The 21,328-nt window shown below is 38.6% G+C and overlaps 1 pseudogene; it reads right to left on the bottom strand.

Annotated features, from left to right (window-relative positions):
• Nucleotides 1–14,700: 14,700 nt before the first annotated feature.
• LOC147510546 (uncharacterized) lies at nt 14,701–20,225 on the bottom strand (annotated as a pseudogene).
• Between the last annotated feature and the right edge of the window lie 1,103 nt (nt 20,226–21,328).

Raw genomic sequence — 21,328 nt, 5'->3', positions numbered from 1 at the left:
CCAACAGTCTCTTCAGCTGTTAACTCAGGATAAAAGTAAAAAGGGTGTGTTCCCTGGCCAAGCAGTTCCAAACCCTAAGCCTACAAAACGCGCCTTTGAACTCAACAATGCACGGGATCTAGTAATCCAAGCGGGGTGAGGTAAATGCCATTACCACTCTTCGTTACGGCGAACCATCGACAATAAAATACTTATGCCAGACGAGGAATCGACGGAAACCACTGCTGACGTCCTTCCAACTACTACCTCGCAACCTATAACGGACAAAGTTGTGCCTTCCAATTCTACACCCATGTCCCTAGGGAAAGACGCCACTGATCCTTATGTGCGATTCCGCCCAAAAGCTCTGTTCCCTACCCGTTTGGTAAAGAACAAACATGATGAACATTTCGATGAGATCCATGAAACCTTCAAAAAATTTGACCATAAACTTACCTTTCCTAGATGCGCTTAAGCATTTACCCAAGCATGCCAAGTTTTTGAAGGACATGTGCACCACCAAACGACGTACGAATGTTCCTCAACAAGTATTCCTCACTGAGCAGTTTTCCTCGATCACCACTACCAATGGTGTGGTAAAGTACAAGGACCCAGGTCGACCAACTGTACCATGCACGTTGGGCGACAAGTATACTTCTACCGCACTTTTAGACCTAGGTGCCAGTGTTAACCTACTTCCCTACTACTTATTTAAGCAGATATATCTTCATGAATTAAAACCTACCAATATGACTCTGCAACTCGTGGATCACTCCATCAAGTACCCAAAGAGCATAGTAGAGAACGTCATAGTCAAGGTCCAAGATTTTTACTACCCAGTTGATTTTGTCATTTTAGATACTGAAGTGGCCTGTGACTCCATTCATATCATCTTGGGACGTCCTTTTCTTGTAACTGCTAACGCTCTCATAAATTGTCAGGACGATTCAATGACATTGTCTTTCGGGAACCTTTCTGTCGAACTCAACGTATTCAAATTAATGAAACAATTTTCCGATCCTATAATGGAGAGCGAGATTAGTTTAGTTGATAGTCTGGAACATGATTATTTCACAAACTCTTTTCCCCCATATGAGATACACCAATTTCTTTCTTTTGATAATCCTGAGTTTGAAGATGACTCGTACATAAAGGATGAGAATTTGCATTGAATATCGCAAACTTAATGCCAGAACACATAAAGATCACTTCCCTCTCCCATTCATTGACCAGATGCTAGAACGTTTAGCCGGTCATGCTTACTACTATTTTCTGGATGGCTATTCAGGATACTTCCAAATTGCTTTAACGTGTCCCTTTGGAACCTTTGCATACAGACGAATGTCTTTTGGTCTTTGTAATGCCCCAGGCACCTTCCAACGCTGCATGCTTCACATTTTCAGTGATATGGTGGAACATTGTATGGAAGTCTTCATGGACGATGTTTCCATCTACTGAAATTCCTTTGACGACTGCCTATCCAACCTTTCTAAAGTATTAATGCGTTGCGAAGAGAAAAATCTGGTACTCAATTGGGAGAAGTGTCATTTCATGGTTACCAAAGGACTTGTTCTAGGTCATATTGTTTCGAAAGACGGGATAGAGGTTGATAAAGCTAAAATTGTTAAAATTGTTTCGCTACCTTTCCCACGTACAGTTCGTGATATCCATGCCTTTTTAGGCCACGCTTGGTTTTACAGGAGATTCATTCAGGATTTTTCTAAAGTTGCTCGACCTTTAACCAATCTACTACTTAAGGAAGCAGTATTCGACTTCAATTTCAATTGCAAACAAGCTTTTGATACTCTAAAAACCGCTCTGACTACCGCTCCTATCATTTAACCCCCTGATTGGTCTCAACCATTCGAACTAATGTGTGACGCTAGCGACTTTGCTATTGGTGCCGTACTAGGCCAATGACGTGATGACAAACCCGTTGTCATTTACTACGCTAGTAAAACTCTTAATGACACTCAACGTAATTACACAACAACTGAGAAAGAGTTCCTAGCTGTTGTTTATGCCTTGGATAAGTTTCACCCTTACCTAGTTGGAACATCCACCATCGTATATACTGACCATGTCGCACTTCAGTACTTACTCGCGAAAAAGGATGCAAAACATCGATTGTTCCACTGGATCCTTCTCTTGCAAGAATTCACCCTGGAAATCAAAGACAAGAATGAAACCGAAAATGTCGTGGACGACCATTTATCAAGGCTGGTTGGTGACATTGATAGTGATTCTGAAGCCATCTGTGATTCCTTCCCAGACGAATATTTGTACTATATTTTCTCATCTCCATGGTACGCGGATATCGTTAACTACCTAGTTACGGAGGAAGTTCCTTCCTCTTGGTCACGTCCTGATCATAAAAAGTTCTTATCCACTGTAAAATATTACTTTTGGGATGACCCTTACCTCTTTAAGTATTGTTCTGACCAACTCATTCGCCGCTGCATTCCCGACTGAGAGGAACAATCTTGCGGAGGTCATTTCAGTGGAAAGAAAACTGCGGCCAAGGTATTACAATGTGGTTTTTACTGGCCTACCCTTTTTCGTGATGCACATGAACATTGCATAGCTTGCATTCGTTGTCAACACCTAGGTCGAATTACCAAACCAAATATGATGCCCCTAAATCCTATCTTGATTGTGGAAATTTTTTATGTTTGGGGCATTGATTTTATAGGACCTTTCCCTATTTCTCAAGGTTTTTTATACATTTTAGTCGTTGTAGACTATGTGTCTAAATGGATTGAGGCACTCGCATGTCGCTCAAATGACTATAAGACTGTCGTAAAATTTGTTAAAGAAAACATTTTCTCTCATTTTGGTGTCCCCAAAGCTATCATCAGTGATGGGTTCACATTTTTGTAATAAAAATTTTGGGTTTTTAATGAAGAAATATGGAGTTACTCACAAGGTTGCTACTCCATATCACCCACAAACGAGTGGCCAAGTGGAAGTCTCCAACAGAGAGATAAAGTCTATTCTGGAGAAAATTGTCAACCCATCAAGAAAGGACTGGTCTCTCCGCTTATCGGATGCCTTGTGGGCATACCGAACAGCATTTAAGACACCTATAGGGATGTCTCCTTACCACATTATTTTTAGTAAACCTTGTCATCTACCAGTTGAACTTGAGCATCGTGCCCTTTGGGCCATTAAAAGCCTCAATTACAATATCATCGAGGCAGGCGAGAAGCGAAAACTGCAATTAAATGAGCTTGAGGAGATTGAATTGATGCTTATGATCTCTCGAAATCCTACAAAGCTAATATGAAAAGAGTGCACGACAAGCACATTTTGCGTAAGGATTTTAAAATTGGCCAAAAAGTTTTACTTGTACAACTCCAGATTACACATTTTTCCTGGTAAATTGAAAACACGATGGTCTGGTCCTTTCATTGTGTCAGCTGTGAAACATTATGGGGCAATCTCTTTGATTAATCCACAAGATAACAGCAAATTTCAAGTCAATGGACAACGCCTAAAACATTGCCATGAATTACGCTCATCAGATGTTGAACAGACTTTTCTTCATGATCCAGTCTACACAGACTAGATGTTTCATTTGGCGTACTCAATCTTGTTTCTATAGAGGGTACGCCATTTTGGTAGCTGGGACATCTTCTATCTTATGATCTCCATAGTTCTTTGAACTGTGTGGTTGCAAGCGCCGGAACCTTAGTCCACAAAAACTCTATTTCATAACTGAGTATAAATGTCTTCTGCAACACGAGCAAACGTGGTTTTCGGTAAACGATGGGTACCTAAAATTTCACCTCCTTCCTTCTCTTTCCTTTTCTACTCTCTACCTCGCGAACTTCAGCTAATCATTTGGTGTAAGTCTCACTCATCACGAATAGGGAATGGTCGTAGTACTTTTGCTCGTAAACGACATGCGCGAAAGATAGGCTGGTGTATGCATTGTCAAACACCCTTCTATCTAGGCCTTGAATTCCTATCCGCGCCGTTTCTCCCACAGGTTGGGATTCGTCTTGAGAATCTGACGTTAAAAGACTCGATTCGTCTTGAGAATCTGACGTTAAAAGACTCGACTCGTCTTGAGGATCTGACGTTAAAAGACTCACCTTGTAGATATGTTTATATTGTTGCCTTTTCCCTTTGCATTAAGTTTTGCACATGAGATTCGTGTCCAACCTCGGATGTCGCATACTTGGAACACAAACGGGCAATGGATTCCACCAGACCAACCCTAGAATTGGTTACTTTGAGTTCCCTTGGGGCGGTTTGAGGATAGCCGTATGTAATAAGGGCAATTTTATTAGACCGTAGCTCGCACGGTCCAGGATGGTACCGTCCTGCCCCTAACCCCATAATACATAAAGGTAAAGCCACAGTCTGGCTGGATTGGGTTCACTCTAGAACTGACATGACAGTTGTCTATGATTTAAGATGGTGACTCTTCTGGACATCCAATGTTCTTAACGTATATCTCCCTTGTATATAAATAAAACCTTTGTTTATAAATAAAACACCTCCTTCTTTTCAAAAAAAAAAAAAAAAAAACTCTTGTGACCTTTGAATGACTCATACAATTGGATAGCATTTTTCGTGTCGATCATTTCGATATCTCATTCATCCAATTTAGAGTCCAAACGAGGCGTGGGTAAGTGTTTAGTTTTTTAGGCTTAAATCGGGTTTTTGGCTTGATTTGGGCTTCAGGAAATTTTGGCCTAACCAAAATATCGAAATCTCAGGCCCTTTAAACTCGACAAACCCGACCACACGCGTCACCATCGCTCATTTCTTCTTCCCTAAATTCCGGATCATGCCCCCTCTCGTTTAAGTCTCGCACGAGATAGGCGCACACTAAATCCAGGTCTCGCGCGAGACTGTTACAACTCCGACCACAATTCCCTACCGTCAGCAAGTCCCATTTCTCCCCCTCATTATTAATCAATATCCAGCCTCTCCCTAAGACCAGTGATGGCCGGTAACAGGCGTATTTGTGTGGAGAAAAATTTTGGAAATTTATTTGAAAACGGGATGTTTGCTCCATTCTTTGATAATGAAATCCACTCTAGAGGATGGGAGTACTTGTTATATGCTAATGGAGGGATTTATTCAAAGGATTTGGTGATGAAATTCTACGACAATGGGAGCTTTAATGGCGACCATTTTTGGGTTACTGTCGAGGGTGTGCCCCACGAAGTCATACCTGTTTTGCTCTCCGGGATCACCGGCATTCCTCTGGTCGACCACGTGCTGACTCAGCAGCAGTCCGTGTACCCACAGACTTACGACCTAATGCTCGACACGCTAATCGAGGGAGAGTACAACATAGATAAAAAATGCGGCGTATAGCTTCGGTCTTGGCGGAACCGGTTAGGTGTGTGACTCAATGGTGGGGGTGAGCGTCATTGGAACCTCGAAGCCCTCAGACATCAACAAGACCTTCCTCCACCTTCTCTGGATCCTCCAGGAGCAAAAGGGTAACTTCTGCATCGTTACCTTTCTTTTTTATATTATTACACATGCCACTCTTAGATCAGCCCCTCTTGCTATTCTGGTAACACAAGTTATGATTACCTTGGGTTTTCTGTCCGCCACCCCGTTACTCCCTATACCACAATATGAGAATATGCTTGTCTTCAAGAAATGCATACTGGACCCTTAGGAACCCACAGCACCAAGGGCTGCTGAGCACGCTAGCATAGGCTCATCTCACCCACCCTACTTTGATGAGACTGCCATGAGTAAGATCACCCACCCCATAGAGGCCTTACATGCTATGAACAGTGGTTTGAGAGACATGTACACTCGCCAGGTATCGATGAGACGTACCTTTGGCGAGTTAAGGACAGATATGACCACTTTCGCCCACGAAGTCGATGATGCATAGGCAAATTCAGCAGGAAATGAGAGCTTCCATGACTACATTTCGGGACCATATGCTTTACTCGCCGAACCGGTTCAGTGAATGTTCATGGCGAGCGACATCGATTTCGAGCTTTCGGTGATGGATACTTTGGGTGATATCCGGGAGCGGTTAGCCTCCACGGCTTCGTATTGCACGACGCGTCGCAAGACTCTCGGTTCTTCTTCTGCGCGCCTCGAGGATTTTTCTGCAGCTCCTAAGGATCATCAGTAGCTAGTTTATTTTTCCAGTCTTGTATAATATTTATGTCAGATATTTGATTTACGTGTTTGCATTTCCAGCTTAATAGTAGGATATTTCCTAAAAATTTCTGCCTGGATATATTAGTTATATCTAATATTATATTATATAGGTAGGAACATATATAATAATATTAGTAATAATAATTTATATAGATATATATAAATATATATATACATATATATTTTAGATGTCACACTTAACAGCAAACGTTACCGTAAACTATCGTTTTATTAAACGGTCAGAAAACGGTCATGAAAACGCAAAAGAAAATGGTCATGAAATCGCATCTAAAAACGGTCAGAAAACGGCAATTTTCTTTCTATAAATAAGTTTAACACTTCCTTCACATTCACTCATTTCATATTCTTCCCTCTACACTTCTTATTCTAAAAAATCGTTTTTAGTCCGCACAAATTTCAAGCTTCATGGATGCACTAGAAAAGTTTGAGCAGCGGCAAATTGAATATGCTACTCAAGTCTTCATGCTTGTTTGTTTCATTATAGTAATGTTGTTAATGTGGCATATAGTTCTATCTAATATTTAGGTTTGTATTTCATTTCCCGTATCATTATGTTGTGTTTCCATACCGTTGTACGTTCTTACATCTTATTGTGATAGTATATATACATTTTCCTTCTCCTTCTACGTACGCTATTTACAAAAAAAAAAAAAAAAAAAACGGGGAGGGGGACTCCTTGTCACATTCCCCATTCTTCTCATCCACTTTTGCGCATATCTTAGAAGATACATGTGGTCTAACTATCCTGTGACACCTCGATCCATATCTTTTACATTTTCGGATTGGTGCCTATTTATAACAAGGATTGACACCTCAAAAATCTAACTTCCCTTTTTCCAAAAAAAAAATTTCACCACTCCATCTTTAATGGCCCTCACTCGAAGTTTCGTGCCCGAGCAAAATTTTATGGAAAATTTCCAAAATGGTCTTTTTCATCCCTTTTTTGACAGAGAAATATCACGTCGAGGATGGTACCCTCTTTTACATCATAAGCAAGCATTTTATTCCAGAGAATTGGTCTTGTTGTTCTATAAAAGTGGTTATTTCCAAAATGGGCAATTCTTTGTCCGTGCTAACGGATGCGAGCGTGAATTGACTATGGAAATCATCTCTGAGGTACTTCAAATTCCTATTACAAACCAAGGAGTACACCTTCAGGATTCACCTTTCGACAATATCAAGCATCTGATGTTTGCAACTATCCTTCACGGTGAATACAACCGGAAAAACCGTATTGTTTATCAGCGATCTTTGCAAAAGAACCAATTAACTGTGATCCAATGGGTAGCTCAGAATGTGCTCGGCATGTCTAAGACTTCCGAAATAACCAAACCCCTCCTCCATCTACTCTGGGTCTTACAGAGTAACTGCAATGATTTTTGTATTATTAAATTTCTCTGGAACGCGATCACACGTGCCAGGAAAAAGGCAGCTCCTTTACCAACCATTGTGACACTTATCATGATACGTTGGGGTTTTTCTAGTACTTCTCCTCATACACCTCTTCGAACAGCTAACATTCTTACCATTCACTCAGTATGTAGGAACGGATTCTGGAACCCCGACATTGCAAAGAACCATGTCGGTGCAGAAACCAACGAAGATTGTTCCGCTGACAACATCTTCACTGAAAATACATTATGCAACGTATTTAATCCCATGGAAGGGCTTCGTTTAATGCAACAAGGACTGATGACATTATTCAAACGTCAGAACATTATCATCACCAGTCTTCCTGAATTTCAGGACCTACGGACAATAAACGAAGAGGAACAAGCACAATTCTTGCATAGCCACAACCAGTTCTTGGCAAATCACACTCTCATAATGGAGAACCACGCAGAGATTTACCAGACAGAAAGTGAAATGTTGCAACGGGCTGTTGTACGGATTGACGGCATAGAAAATCTTATAAATGGATCCCTCCCACAAAAGGATCCTCGCCGTTACTTGGGCCCATGAAACCATTTCAATTTTGCAATTTTATATTATTTGTCATTTTCTTTTTAGTTTTTAATTATAGTGAAATTTTCCTATGGTAATTTGTTTTTACTTAATTATTCTCATCATACTCTAATATTTGTTTATCCTTGTCTAAAAGGGTCACATTTTTTCACACTTCTTCTACAATGGAAGCTCCAAAGATGATTCGAACAATCTTTCCATTCGTTCTTTGAATTCTCCCCGCATATGGACATCTTTTCAGATACTACATCACTCAAGTTGGTTGGAACTCTCTTATTTTACACCCGGAGCAGACATACTCCCCAGGTTTGGCAACTTATTTTTATGATCACATGGAAGATCTACCAGCTATACAAGGTTTCCCTTTGAATGGCTTTACACTCCGTATTGGTAACACCCGACACTCTTTTTACAAGCCAACTGTTGATATGGCTCTAGACCTTCCTCCTCTTCAGCCAGACCTCCCCATTCAATACATGATAGAGAATGACTTTAATGACTATTCTAGGGAAGATTTTGCTGCCCGGTATGGCGGTGGCATTGCCCACGTCAGTGAACATGCCGAAGTTGGCCGATGCCCAGACTTCATTATTCCACTAGCTAGTATGACCATAAATGTTGGAATTGCCATGTTATTTATTCTTCTGAACATCATGGGGGATTGGCATTTTTCCACTGCATCAAAGTCAGCGTATAAGACATTCTATGCATTGGCCCAGCAACATACCGCCTTTGATATTACAGACCTAGTAATTGAGAATCTTAAGAAGGCTCGGTCTTTTCAACAGCACTATATCACCCTGCCAGTTACAGCATGCAGGATAGTGAGGATGTACTTCCCACAGTTTGCGGCCACCTTTCAGGACTGGGTAAAGGTCGACTCTATGTGTCCAACAAACAAGATAATTCGTTCTTTGCGATTTCAGACATGGCGACGCCCTGCAAGGTATCTAAAGAAAGTTTGTTCTTTCCCTAATGATGATAAAATGATAGCTCATCTAGACAATGCAAAAAAGAGGAAGTGGAGTGAAGTCTGGAAAGCTATGATAGATTGGCGTGATGCAAAGGAATGGCATTTCTACAGGGACGAGGCAAGGATGGACTATCCCCCAGTTCAAGGTTGGGGCAATGTGAGTTGATGCATGTATATATTTGTTTTACATTTTGATGTGAAATAAATAAATAACCTAACAGTGTGCTACTCTAACAATGTGCTTCTACTTTTATGATGTATAATATATAATGTGTTACAATAAATTTCTATGGAAGATGTCAGATATGTTTTTGCTCAAAGCATCTCAGGTATACTCTTTTTCCCTCTTAACACTTTGAGGACACAGTGTCCGACTGTTTGGGGGTGGTGAGAACCTTTTGCAAAAATTAGGCATGCATAGTTGTATATAGTTTACTTGATGTCTAAATAAACATATTTAGTGACAAATTTTCGTTTCCCTTTCTATGATAAAAAATATTTAGAAATCTCACCCTAGCATCAGAATTAGGACTTGCTCTTAGAAACTTAATTTAATATGTATGCAATAGTTTTTACATCTTTTCATGAGCATTCATGCACTGACTATCATTAAATGTACACAACAGTAAGTTTCTGGGACCCACGGTTAGACAACTTAGTTTCCATATCCTGTAAGAATCTAACCAAAAGCCTTAAAATGTGTGATATATGAGTAATGACACAGAAGAGTAGTTCTTTTGAATAGAGAAGTTCACACGTCTACTTACTTGATCTCTACCCAAATCCTAGGCGAGAATTTAGGCCTTCTTTTGATCGATATAGCCAAAAATTCACACTTGTAAAAAAAATTTACCGCTAATCGCTCCACTGAACCTTTCATTAATCCTTTCTACTTCACCAAAAAAAAATCATTACCCATCTATTAACCACAAATAAATAAGCCTACCTAGATGATGAGTATGAGAAATAGGATGAAGTGTAGAAAAATGAAGAGAAAAACCTTGTCACAAATCAAAATCAGTTACCTATTTCAGAAGAAAAGAAAAAGAGAAAAAATAGAAATATGTTTCCAAAAATCAAAAGAAATATCAAGGTTAGAATTCCCCCCAAAAATCAAATCAAAAGGGAATACAAAAGCTTGAAAAATCCAAGTATGGAAACCCATGTTAGAAGCAGGAAAGAAAATAAGGATTCTCTAGTATAAATATCTCAAAGACCTTATTCTCTCATACTTATCATTTTTGAATTTTCCATTCCAGTTTCTTCTACACTACCTCCTAAGCCCCATAACACCTAATAAAGACCTCTAGCTCAATTAGGAGTAGGATAGTGTGATAATAAGTAGTGGTTGTGACTTCTCGACCTTGGCTCCTCTGACTATCATTGAGTATGTGAGGAAACGTGTGCCCACTGCACATTGGAGATAGCAAAACTTGAATGGAAAAATAAGAGAGAAATTGTGTTTCGACACATACCTGTGATAACCTATTTAAGAACGCTATCCAAAGGATCCAGAAACGGCCCTGCTCGTACATTTCATTATAAGATCACTGCATGCATGCTCATACGTAGATGTTTTGATTATTGCATGTATATATATTAACTTGAAATTCGAAAGAATTAAATCCTTGTTTCCCCAGCTAGTGAGATGTCTAGATACCTGAGATTAATTAAGGAAACAAGCCTTTGTTACTGAGTCGTTGTAGTATAAACGAAGTTTGTGAGTATCTTCTCTGGAAAACTCTCACGAGGCTATAACTCGTCCACTAGGGAATTCCTAGTGGTTCAAGGCCTTGTTGCATACGGTCAATGCAACCGCACTCTGCGAAATGAGATTTAGCTTAGGACTACACATTTTTTACCACTTATCATTTTAATGTCTCCTCTTTGCTTGAGGACAAGCAAAATGCTGTTTGGGGGTGGTGTGATAAGCACCCAAAACTGTAATATTAAACCCCGAGAGACATAGCATTTTGGTCGATTATATGTTTAATAATCATGTAATAATTATATTTTTTTCGTACTTTTTGCGGGGTTTCGCATTTAAAATAAATATAATGATAAAACATGCATCGAAATGCACGGGAATCTTGGAATATTTGAAGTTTCCCACTCAACCCCAGTGAAGCCCAACAAAGCCGGACTAGAGCCGAAGTTTCCAAAAGAACAAAACCGGTCGCGAGCGGGTCCACATATAAAGAAGCAACAAACTTTCAAGCTCACATCCGATAAATCGGGGGTGCGGCGTTGGCTAGTGAACTGCCCGGAGCGACCGAGGTGCAAACTCTACGCAAAGACAGAAAGTTGTAAAAATGCCAAAATCAGCGCCACCACTGGACATACTAAGTGGACCCACTCTGCGGGCTCAAAAGGCATGACGAGTCAGCATAGGCAGGTGGCAAGTGATGGTTTTAATTTGGTGCCACCTCGCAACATAGAAGACACGTACCAATTCAAACCATGTGGTTTGAATTGAAATTGGCTAAAAAACAAAACCTTAACAAGCAAAAAGACAAAATTTAAAACAGGTAAAAACAAAACTTTGATTCTCAAAGTTTTGAACGTTTCAATTAGCTAACAAACAAAAGCCAATTAAATCCTTCACGAGACATCAACCTATATATATGAGGGGGTAGCCTTTGATATTCTTCCTTCAGCATTTTCATGCTCTAGCATCCGCTTAGCAATTAGTTAGTTTTATTTCAGCACTTACATTCCGTCATTTTCATTCCAGCAGCTTAAATACTGTAAGTCATTTTACCTTTAATAATAATCATTTCTTTTCTAGTGTAATTCCTGTCCTGCATTTATTTACTTAATGTATACAGCAAGTTTTATTATTCCTTCAATGACCATGAGCTAATCCCCCCCCCCCTCAGGGGGAGGGTTATGCTGCTCGTGTGAGAATCCGGATTGACTCTTTAATATTCTAGAATCGCTACTTAGGAATTAGGCATATATTAGACATCCGGTCCCAAAATGGCGAGATCGTACAAATTTGGAGATCTTGATGCTCGGAATCAGTCTCGTCTCGCGACCTAAAAATATCTCGTAGCGACTCTATGGTGTCGAACAGCTCCCCAATTGTCCAGCTGGTGTGGAATCGAGCCAGGAGCTGAAATGATATTCCAAAGATGAAATATTAGTTCAACTCCTTCTGCTAGTGCTATGCGGCTCAGAGATGTGGGCATGCTCTAGGGATCAATACTCGACGTCGTCTCCGAACACGAGACGAATTAGAGATGTAGTGATATGGTAATATAAACTGTTGAAAAAATGATTCTTACATGAGTATGACTAACTCTCTCCCTATTTCTCTATCTTTGTTTACCTACATATAAATCACCGTAGTAATTTACATTATTTGCATTACCGTTAATTTAATTAAAACCAACTAAGAAACCTAAAATCCTACTCTCTAAAAGTTGTAATTCCAGTTGTGAACTTTTTCGAGCCCTAAGGTTTGGACAATCCCTTACTCGACCTATCCTACCAAACCCACGTGAGTAAGGTAACTTGACTAAAACGTACGAGTATACGGACTTTGGACTTTGGTCTTTGGACTTTGAACTTCGGACTGTGGACCTCGGACTTAAGGAACTAAGTAACTAAAAACAAATAACGTAAAATTTAGCGTTTTATCAATACACTCACAAGAAAGTCTCTCTTTAAGATAAGTTTTCAATTTTACCTCTGTATGCAGGGAAATGAGTAAAATAATAGAACATCCCACATACTTAGCCAGAAAGACGGATTTATGAAATTTCAAAAACAAATTAGTCTCATGAAAAGAATGTCAATCACATGTGAAGTGTCGGGTCCTTCACTTGAGCATCCTCTCACCTATTTTACACTTCATATCATACTTTTGTGATAAGTCTGGGTATTAAGACGGGGCTTAGGATAGGCTGACAAGAAAAAGATAAAAAGGAATAAAAAATTTCTGAGAATAAACTAAAGACCATCTTGTGCTTCTTGGAAATATTTCTTCACTTTGTAAACCACATTACTTTACTTTCTCACTACTTCTACTCAATGATTTCTCTTTCTTTTCTTTTTCTTTTATATTTATATATATATATATATATATATATATATATATATATATATATATATATATATATATATATATTTTTTTTTTTTTTTTTTTTTTCTATTAAATCACTTTGAGCAAAATGAATGATTTTCTTCACTTGATATTGGTAAATTTTTCCTTCAGAATCTTCTTCTTCTAGCTTTCTCTTTAGTCCTTTAGAAATCCTCAGAAATATGGGTAAGGCTAATAATATGGGTTTACACTCCTTATTTGGAGTTGAGTTAAGGATAATTGGTTTAAGAAGAAAAGGCTCGATATATAAGGCTCAAAAGGGTTAACATGATGATCCTACTAGGTGGTTAAATAAAGGCTAATTGGTTCACTACTTGACTTATCAGTATGATATTCTGCTTCGAATAGACTACAAGACCTAATGGCTATCTCCCCAGTTGATGTCACTTCGTGATCGACCAAAACAAGAAAAAAATTGAGACTATACAACGAATTTCAGCACAGAAGAATGAATGAGTCAACTTGGACTCTGAATTTACGTAAAGACTCTCCAAGAAATTCAAAGGCTCAAGTCTCATGGGTTAAGTCTCTATATTCTTCTTCTAGTTCACTAGGAGATTAAATTACTCTTCAATTTGACGTGTCTCAGTTGGCTAATAGTGCAAATTTCACTTTGGCTTAGACTTTCATCAATAAAATCTATTTCTAGAGGTAGAAAATAGTCTAAGCAACAACAACTTCAAAAGTGACTCTTAACTTCATAGATTCCTTGAAAATCAGTGGCTTTAGAAATCAATTTTTTAAAAATTTCTCATCATAGAAAATCGCCATTAATCATAGAAAATCACCATTAATCATACCATGTTGGACATATTTATTTTTCGCTAAACAAACATTTTGTTCCCACCCCCAAACTTATTATAGACATTGTCTTCAATGTTAACCTAGATGCGTAATTTAAAAGATAACAACATGGACAAGTAAAAAGTATATAAGGAAAGAGGTTACCAAGAGCTCCAAGAACGAAAAATAATATCTCCGAGTCACCAGTAGAAATTAGTACTTTGCCAAGGATATAACAGCGATAATATATAAAGAACCAATTTACTACAACGACTAAAATGTGTTACGTGTCTCATCCTATAGAGTTACACGTCTCCAAAAAGGCAGAGAAAAGGTGCTAGAGTAGAATGCATGATACATGTGCACAAAAAACTCAACAAAAATAAAAACATGGGTTGCCTCCCCCATAAGCTTCAGATTAACGTCTCTAGCAGATTTAATGCTTCAAGACACCCAATTCTTAGATTAGCACTTTGTCTACCAACTAAACACAAAATGAACGCCCCAAAATTCAAAAAAAATTCAACAAAGTCTCCTCTGTATTATCGACATTTCATAAATATAAAACTTGTCATAACCTGAAAATCACAATAATATGTTTCTCATTGGTTAACCCAAATGGAGACTAGGGGCTAGAATGAAATATTTGGGAACAATGCGAAGCGACTCTTACAAAAGAAAAACAAAACCTAAACTACTAAAATACAACAAGCATATTTATTCAGTCATGATAAACATGATCAATAAGATCCACCTCTTCCACATCTTTATTAGCAAAACCATCAAGATATTGTTTCAAGCGTTCACCATTAACCTTAAACACACGACCATCCGTAGGATCCTCTATCTCAACAGCACCATGAGGAAAAACAGTTTTAACAATGAAGGGACGATTCCACCTAGAATGTAACTTACCAGGAAAAAGACACAAACGAGAATTATATAGCAAAACTTTTTTATTAGGTTCAAAGGACTTGCGAATAATAGATTTATCATGAAAAATCTTAGTCCGCTCTTTGTAAATCTTGGCATTCTCATATGCCTCATTCCTTAACTCAGCTAACTCATTCAATTGAAGCTTACATTGTGAACCTACTCTACGCATGTCAAAGTTAAAAGTTTTAATGGCCCAAAAAGCACGATGTTCTAATTCCACAGGCAAATGGCATGCCTTCCCAAACACAAGCCTATAAGGAGACATACCAATGGGAGTCTTATAAGCAGTCCTATAAGCCCAAAGGGAATCATTAAGACGTTGAGACCAATCTTTACGGTCAGGTCGTACCGTCTTTTCTAAAATCCATTTAATTTCCCTATTAGATACTTCAACTTGGCCACTAGTTTGGGGACGGTATGGGGTAGCAAGTTTATGAGTAATAGAGTACTTTCATTAAAGATTCAAATGCACGATTTGTAAAATGAGTACCATTATCACTTATAATTGCATGAGGAGTACCAAAACGAGAAAATATATTATATCTCAAAAAGTTAACTACAACCTTGTGATCATTCGTTTTACATGGCACCGCCTCAACCCATTTAGAAACATAATCTACCGCGACGAGGATATAAAGATAGCCAAAGGAAAGAGGAAAAGGACCCATGAAGTCTATATCCCACACATCAAAAACCTTAACAACCAAAATAGGGGAAAGAGGCATCATGTTCCTATGGGAAATATTACCCGTACACTGGCATCGATCACACCCTAAACAAAACTCATGTGCATTTCTAAAGAGAGTAGGCCAATAAAAACCACACTGCAAAACCTTAGCAGCCATCTTCTTAGGACCAAAGTAACCACCACATGCATGGTCATGGCAAAATGAGAGAATACTATGAAACTCACTCTCAGGAACACATCTTCTAACAATCTGATCAAGGCATGACTTAAACAAGTATGGGTCATCCCAGAAAAAATACTTAATCTCAGCAAGAAACTTAGATTTATCTTGTTTTCTCCAATGAGAAGGAAACTGACCTATAACAAGATAATTAACAATATCTACATACCAAGGCAACTGGGAGGCAAAAAAAAGTTGTTCATCAGGGAGGACTCATTCAAAAGCAAAAGACTAGTAGAAGACTCTACTATAAGCCTAGACAAATGGTCAGCGACCACGTTCTCTGTACCCTTTTTATTCCTAATCTCAATGTCAAACTCTTGTAATAAGAGGACCCAACGAATAAGACGTGCTTTAGCATCCTTTTTAGAAAGAAGATACTTCAAAGCCGAATGATCAGTAAACACGACAACCTTAGACCCTATGAGATAAGACCTAAACTTGTCTAAAGCAAACACAACAGCTAACAACTCTTTCTCGGTTGTAGTGTAATTCATTTGGGCATCATTAAGAGTTCGACTTGCATAATAAATTACATGGGCCAACTTACCAAACCGTTAACCTAAAACAGCCCCAATAGCATAGTCCGACGCATCACACATTAACTCAAAAGGTACACTCCAATCAGGTGGTTGTATGATAGGAGCGGTAGTCAATAAATGCTTAAGCTTCTTAAAAGCTTTCAAACAATCATCATCAAAGACAAAATTGACGTCCTTACCAAGTAAATTGCATAAGGGACGAGAAATCTTGCAAAAGTCCTTAATGAATCGCCTATAAAATCCAACATGACCTAAAAAAGATCTAATATCTTTCACAGTCTTAGGTGGTGGAAGACTAGAAATGACATCAATCTTGGCTTTATCAACCTCAATTCCTTTAGTAGAAACAATATGACCAAGAACAATACCTTGTTGAACCATAAAATGACACTTCTCCCAATTCAACACAAGATTCTTCTCTTTGCACCTAATTAACACTAATTCCAAATGGTGCAAACCCTCATCAAAAAAATCACCAAATACGGAGAAATCATCCATAAACACCTCAAGAAACCTTTCTACAATGTCAAAAAAAAATACTAAGCATGCATCTCTGGAAGGTACCTGGTGCATTACATAACCCAAATGGCATACGACGGTAGGCAAAAGTTCCCAAAGGACAAGTAAATGTAGTCTTTTCTTGATCCTCAGGTGTAATACATATTTGGTAATAACCGGAATAACCATCGAGAAAGCAATAATACTTATGACCGGCTAACCGTTCAAGCATCTAGTCAATAAAAGGAAGAGAAAAGTGATCTTTCCTAGTGACTAGATTCAACTTACGATAGTCAATGCAAAAGCGCCACCCAGTAGTCATACGGGTAGGAACTAACTCACCATTTGCATTCCTAACTACCATAATAACAGACTTTTTAGGGACAACCTGAACCGGACTCTCCCATTGACTATCGGAGATGGGATAAATGATACCCGCATCTAACAACTTGAGAACCTCGGCTCTCACTACCTCTCTCATGTTAGGATTAAGCTGTCTCTGGAACTCACGGGTTGGTTTAGCATTCTCCTCTAGATGAATATGATGCATACAATCAGTGGGTCTTATCCCATTAATATCAGCAATAGTCCACCCTAAAGCTGTCTGATGGTCTCTAAGAACCCTAAGCAATTTACTCTCTTGTTCGTTATCAAGATTAGAAGCAATAATAACAGGCACGGTCTCATCAGGCCCCAAAAAGACATACTTAAGAGTATCAGGTAATGGTTTCAACTCAAGCTTAGGAGGACTCTCTATGGAAGGAACTGGTTTAGACTCAGAAGGAGAAAGAGGTTCTACCTTGGTTTTCCACTTATTAGTATCTAAGATTGGGGTGGCATCAAGCAAAGCATTTACTTCACAAATAGAATTATCCATATCAAAATCACCACCAAAGTGAGTTAAACAAGACTCAAGAGGTTCATCTGAATAACTTTCCAAGAAAGTCTTGTGAACCATACTGTCAATAAGATTAACATCCCAAAGATCATCAGGTTCAGGAGGTTGTTGACTCACATTAAACACATTAAGTTCTGTAGTCATATTACCAAAAGAAAGCTTCAACACTCCATTACGACAGTTAATGATGGCATTGGATGTGGCCAAAAATGGACGACCTAAGATGATAGGAATATGGTGTTTAAGATCTTGAACAGGTTGTGTTTCTAGAACAATAAAATCAACTAGGAAATAAAATTTATCAACCTGAATCAAAACATCTTCAACAATACCACGTGGAACCCTGACAGACCTATCCACCAGTTAAACTGTAATCGGCGTAGGTTTCAATTTACCAAGACCAAGCTGTAAATAAACTGAATAAGGTAACAAATTAACACTAGCCCCCAAATCAAGTAATGCCTTCTCAATCATATGATCACCTATAACACAAGAAATAGTAGGGCATCCTGGATCTCTAAACTTAGGTGGAGTGCGGTTTTGAATAATCGAACTCACTTGCTTAGTAAGGAAAGCTTTCTTATGCACATTCAACTTACATTTTTGCGTAGACATATCCTTAAGAAACTTGGCATAAGAAGGAACTAGTTTTATAGCATCAAGTAACTGGATATTAATATAAACTTGCTTAAACATCTCCATTATCTCATTAAAAGTATTTCCTTTCTTAGCATGAACTAACCTCTCAGGAAAAGGGGCTTTTGGTATATAAGATGGTACATGACTAGACTCAAAAGACGTAGGAGGCTTTAAGCACTTCTTAGAAGCATCACGACTATTCGAACCACTTACATCACTCTTCTTGCCCTCACACTCTATAGGATCAGATTTGACCTCAACATCCCTAGGCATCTCAACCCTATTATCAATATGTTTACCACTTCTAAGAATGGTAATAGACTTAGCTTGCTCCTGGTGGTGCTCTTGGCTCAAGTTAGAGCCTATTTCGTACTGTCCCTTTGGATTAGCCACTGGTTGACTAGGAAACCTACCATTTTCCCTCTCATTCAAAGTATTAGCAATTTGACCCATTTGAATTTCCAACTTCGCAATAGATTACGCGTTTGAATGCAAACTCTGTTGAGTATCCTTTTGAAATTGTTAGGTGTCTTGATGAAATTGAAGGGTACTCTGCATGAAAAGACAAAGAGTGTCCTCAAGGGATGGTTTCTTAGATGGTAGAGGTGGTTGCTGGTATTGCTAAAACTGGTTGGAAGGAACTTGAGCATATGATTGGGAAGGAGGGTTCACAGGTGACACCCCTGGATCAGTTTGATGCGGCCCATTTTTCCATGAGAAATTGGGCTGATTCCTCCATCCAGGGTTATATGTGTTAGAGTAAGGATCACCAAACGGTTTCTTATTATATGTGTTGAGTGTGTTAGCTTGTTCAGCTATACACTCATTGAATGCAGAGATAGAAGAACACGTTTGGGATGTGTGCGCGGGACTCTCACATAGCAGACATACTTGACTAACTGACTTGACATGAGAACTCTCCCCTTTTAACTTCAAGGATTCCACCTCCCTAGCAAGATTGGCTAATTTGGCACTCCACCTCAAAATTGCCTCTCACCTCATAAACACCACCCTTCTTTGGTTCAGAAGCTACTTGTACACTTCTATCATAGACCCTCCCTGGAGATTCCCATTACTGAGAACTTTCAGAGATTGTCTCAAGAAGTTTCCAAGCTGCGTCCTCCTACAAGGAGAGGATATTTGCCCCACTTCGGGACTCAACAAACTGACGGTGTGAAATCGACAACACCTCAAAGAAAAATTGCACTAATTGCCATTTCATAAAATTATGGTGAGGACACCTCAAAAGAAAATCTTTAAATCTCTCCCAACATATATAAAACTCTTCACCCTATTTTTGAGTAAAATGCATGATCTGTCGCCGAAGGCTAGTAGTCTTGTGCATAGGAAAGAATTTAATAAGAAACTTAATGTTCAACTCATCCCAAGTAGTAATAGATTTAGACTCTAAGGAATTCAACTACAATTTTGCCTTATCCTTCAGTGAAAAAGGAAAGAGGCAGAGTTTGATAATCTCTGGTTGGACTCTAGGGAAGTTAAGAGTACCACATATATCTAAGAACTCCTTAACGTGAAGATAAGGGTCTTCGGAATCAAGACCATGGAACTGGGGAAGCAAGTTTATGATGGCTGCCCTTAACTCAAAATTAACATCACACGCAGGCAAATCTATACAAGAAGGATTAGAATTAAGAACGGGATAATAGTAGTCCTTAAGGGTTTTAACTTCGGGCTCTGCTGCCATTTCTAACAAATGTTTTTCTAACTCACCTTGGTTTGGATTAATAGGTCCCTTATGAAATGTTCTTTCAATTTCCGGATCAAAAGGTGTTATATCAGGATTTTCACAACGGGTTTCTACCATACACAACCTCTGACTCTAGATGATGAAAACCTAACTTTACAATGAAAGACAATTGACGTAAAATGAAAGATGCGAGATAATGCACAATCACAGAAAATAGGCAACAAATCTCAAACCGAATTGAATTTTTAATTAAGGTTTAAAATAAGTGCTCCTAAACCTGAATAACACGATTCCCAGTTCTTGTGCTAAAAGCACCGTCACTCGATCCACGTGTCAAACGAGCTTTCCTAGTGAGCGGGCTAAAACCTTTCCTAATGCAATATGCCTAAGGCTGGTCAAAGGTGACTTAACCAATCCTAAATGCAAGAAAAAAAAAACCAAAATGAAAACAAACAAAACACACAAAACACACAAGTTCAACCCCACAAAGTTAGAAGTGTACCTCCGGCGTGAGCCTTCAAGGGCCACTTGCGACGCCGGGTGACGATAAGCAAGCTCCTTTGATTCTCCTTTATAAAGCTTGGAACTTGTATGCTCTAAAAGATTTTTTTTTCTACACCTGTAAAAAAATCAAAAGCAAACACTTAGACTACGGATTAAAACTAAACTACAACTAAAACTAAACTACGAATTACGTTAAGTAAGACCCTAAAACTCGATTGCACGTACCACTGCAATCCCTGGCAGCAACGCTAAAAACTTGATAGGAATTAAATAGTCTATTTAATTAGACTAATCTAACCCTAGTTAAACCGTAAGCGCACAGCTATCGTTAAAAATAGTTGCGGCAAACGGGTCAATCCCACAGGGATTGCTACTTCAGACAAACGAGTACTAAAATTATACTTAACTAACTCTACCGGGTTTTTGATGTATGATTTAATCTAACTATTGACTAAGCAATGCAATTAAACTATTAACTATGAAAGCAATAAAAATATGGATTAACTATCAATGAAGAAAACACTAAGGCTTTCGAATCCACCCTAGACCATTGTAAATTATCTTAGTTTAATTAATTTTAAAGTTCTCTTTTTATTACGAGTAGCATGAGGGAAAGGCAACTCTTGCTTTCTCGAAGATGCGAACGTGTAATTCTTAAATAATTCTAACAAATCGTTTTAATTGAATTTCAGCAAATAGATATAAACCCCTAGCAA

This window comes from Coptis chinensis, chromosome 3, assembly GCF_015680905.1.
Source record: "Coptis chinensis isolate HL-2020 chromosome 3, ASM1568090v1, whole genome shotgun sequence".
NCBI classification, from domain to species: domain Eukaryota; kingdom Viridiplantae; phylum Streptophyta; class Magnoliopsida; order Ranunculales; family Ranunculaceae; genus Coptis; species Coptis chinensis.
This window is presented reverse-complemented; position numbering and strand designations above follow the sequence as displayed.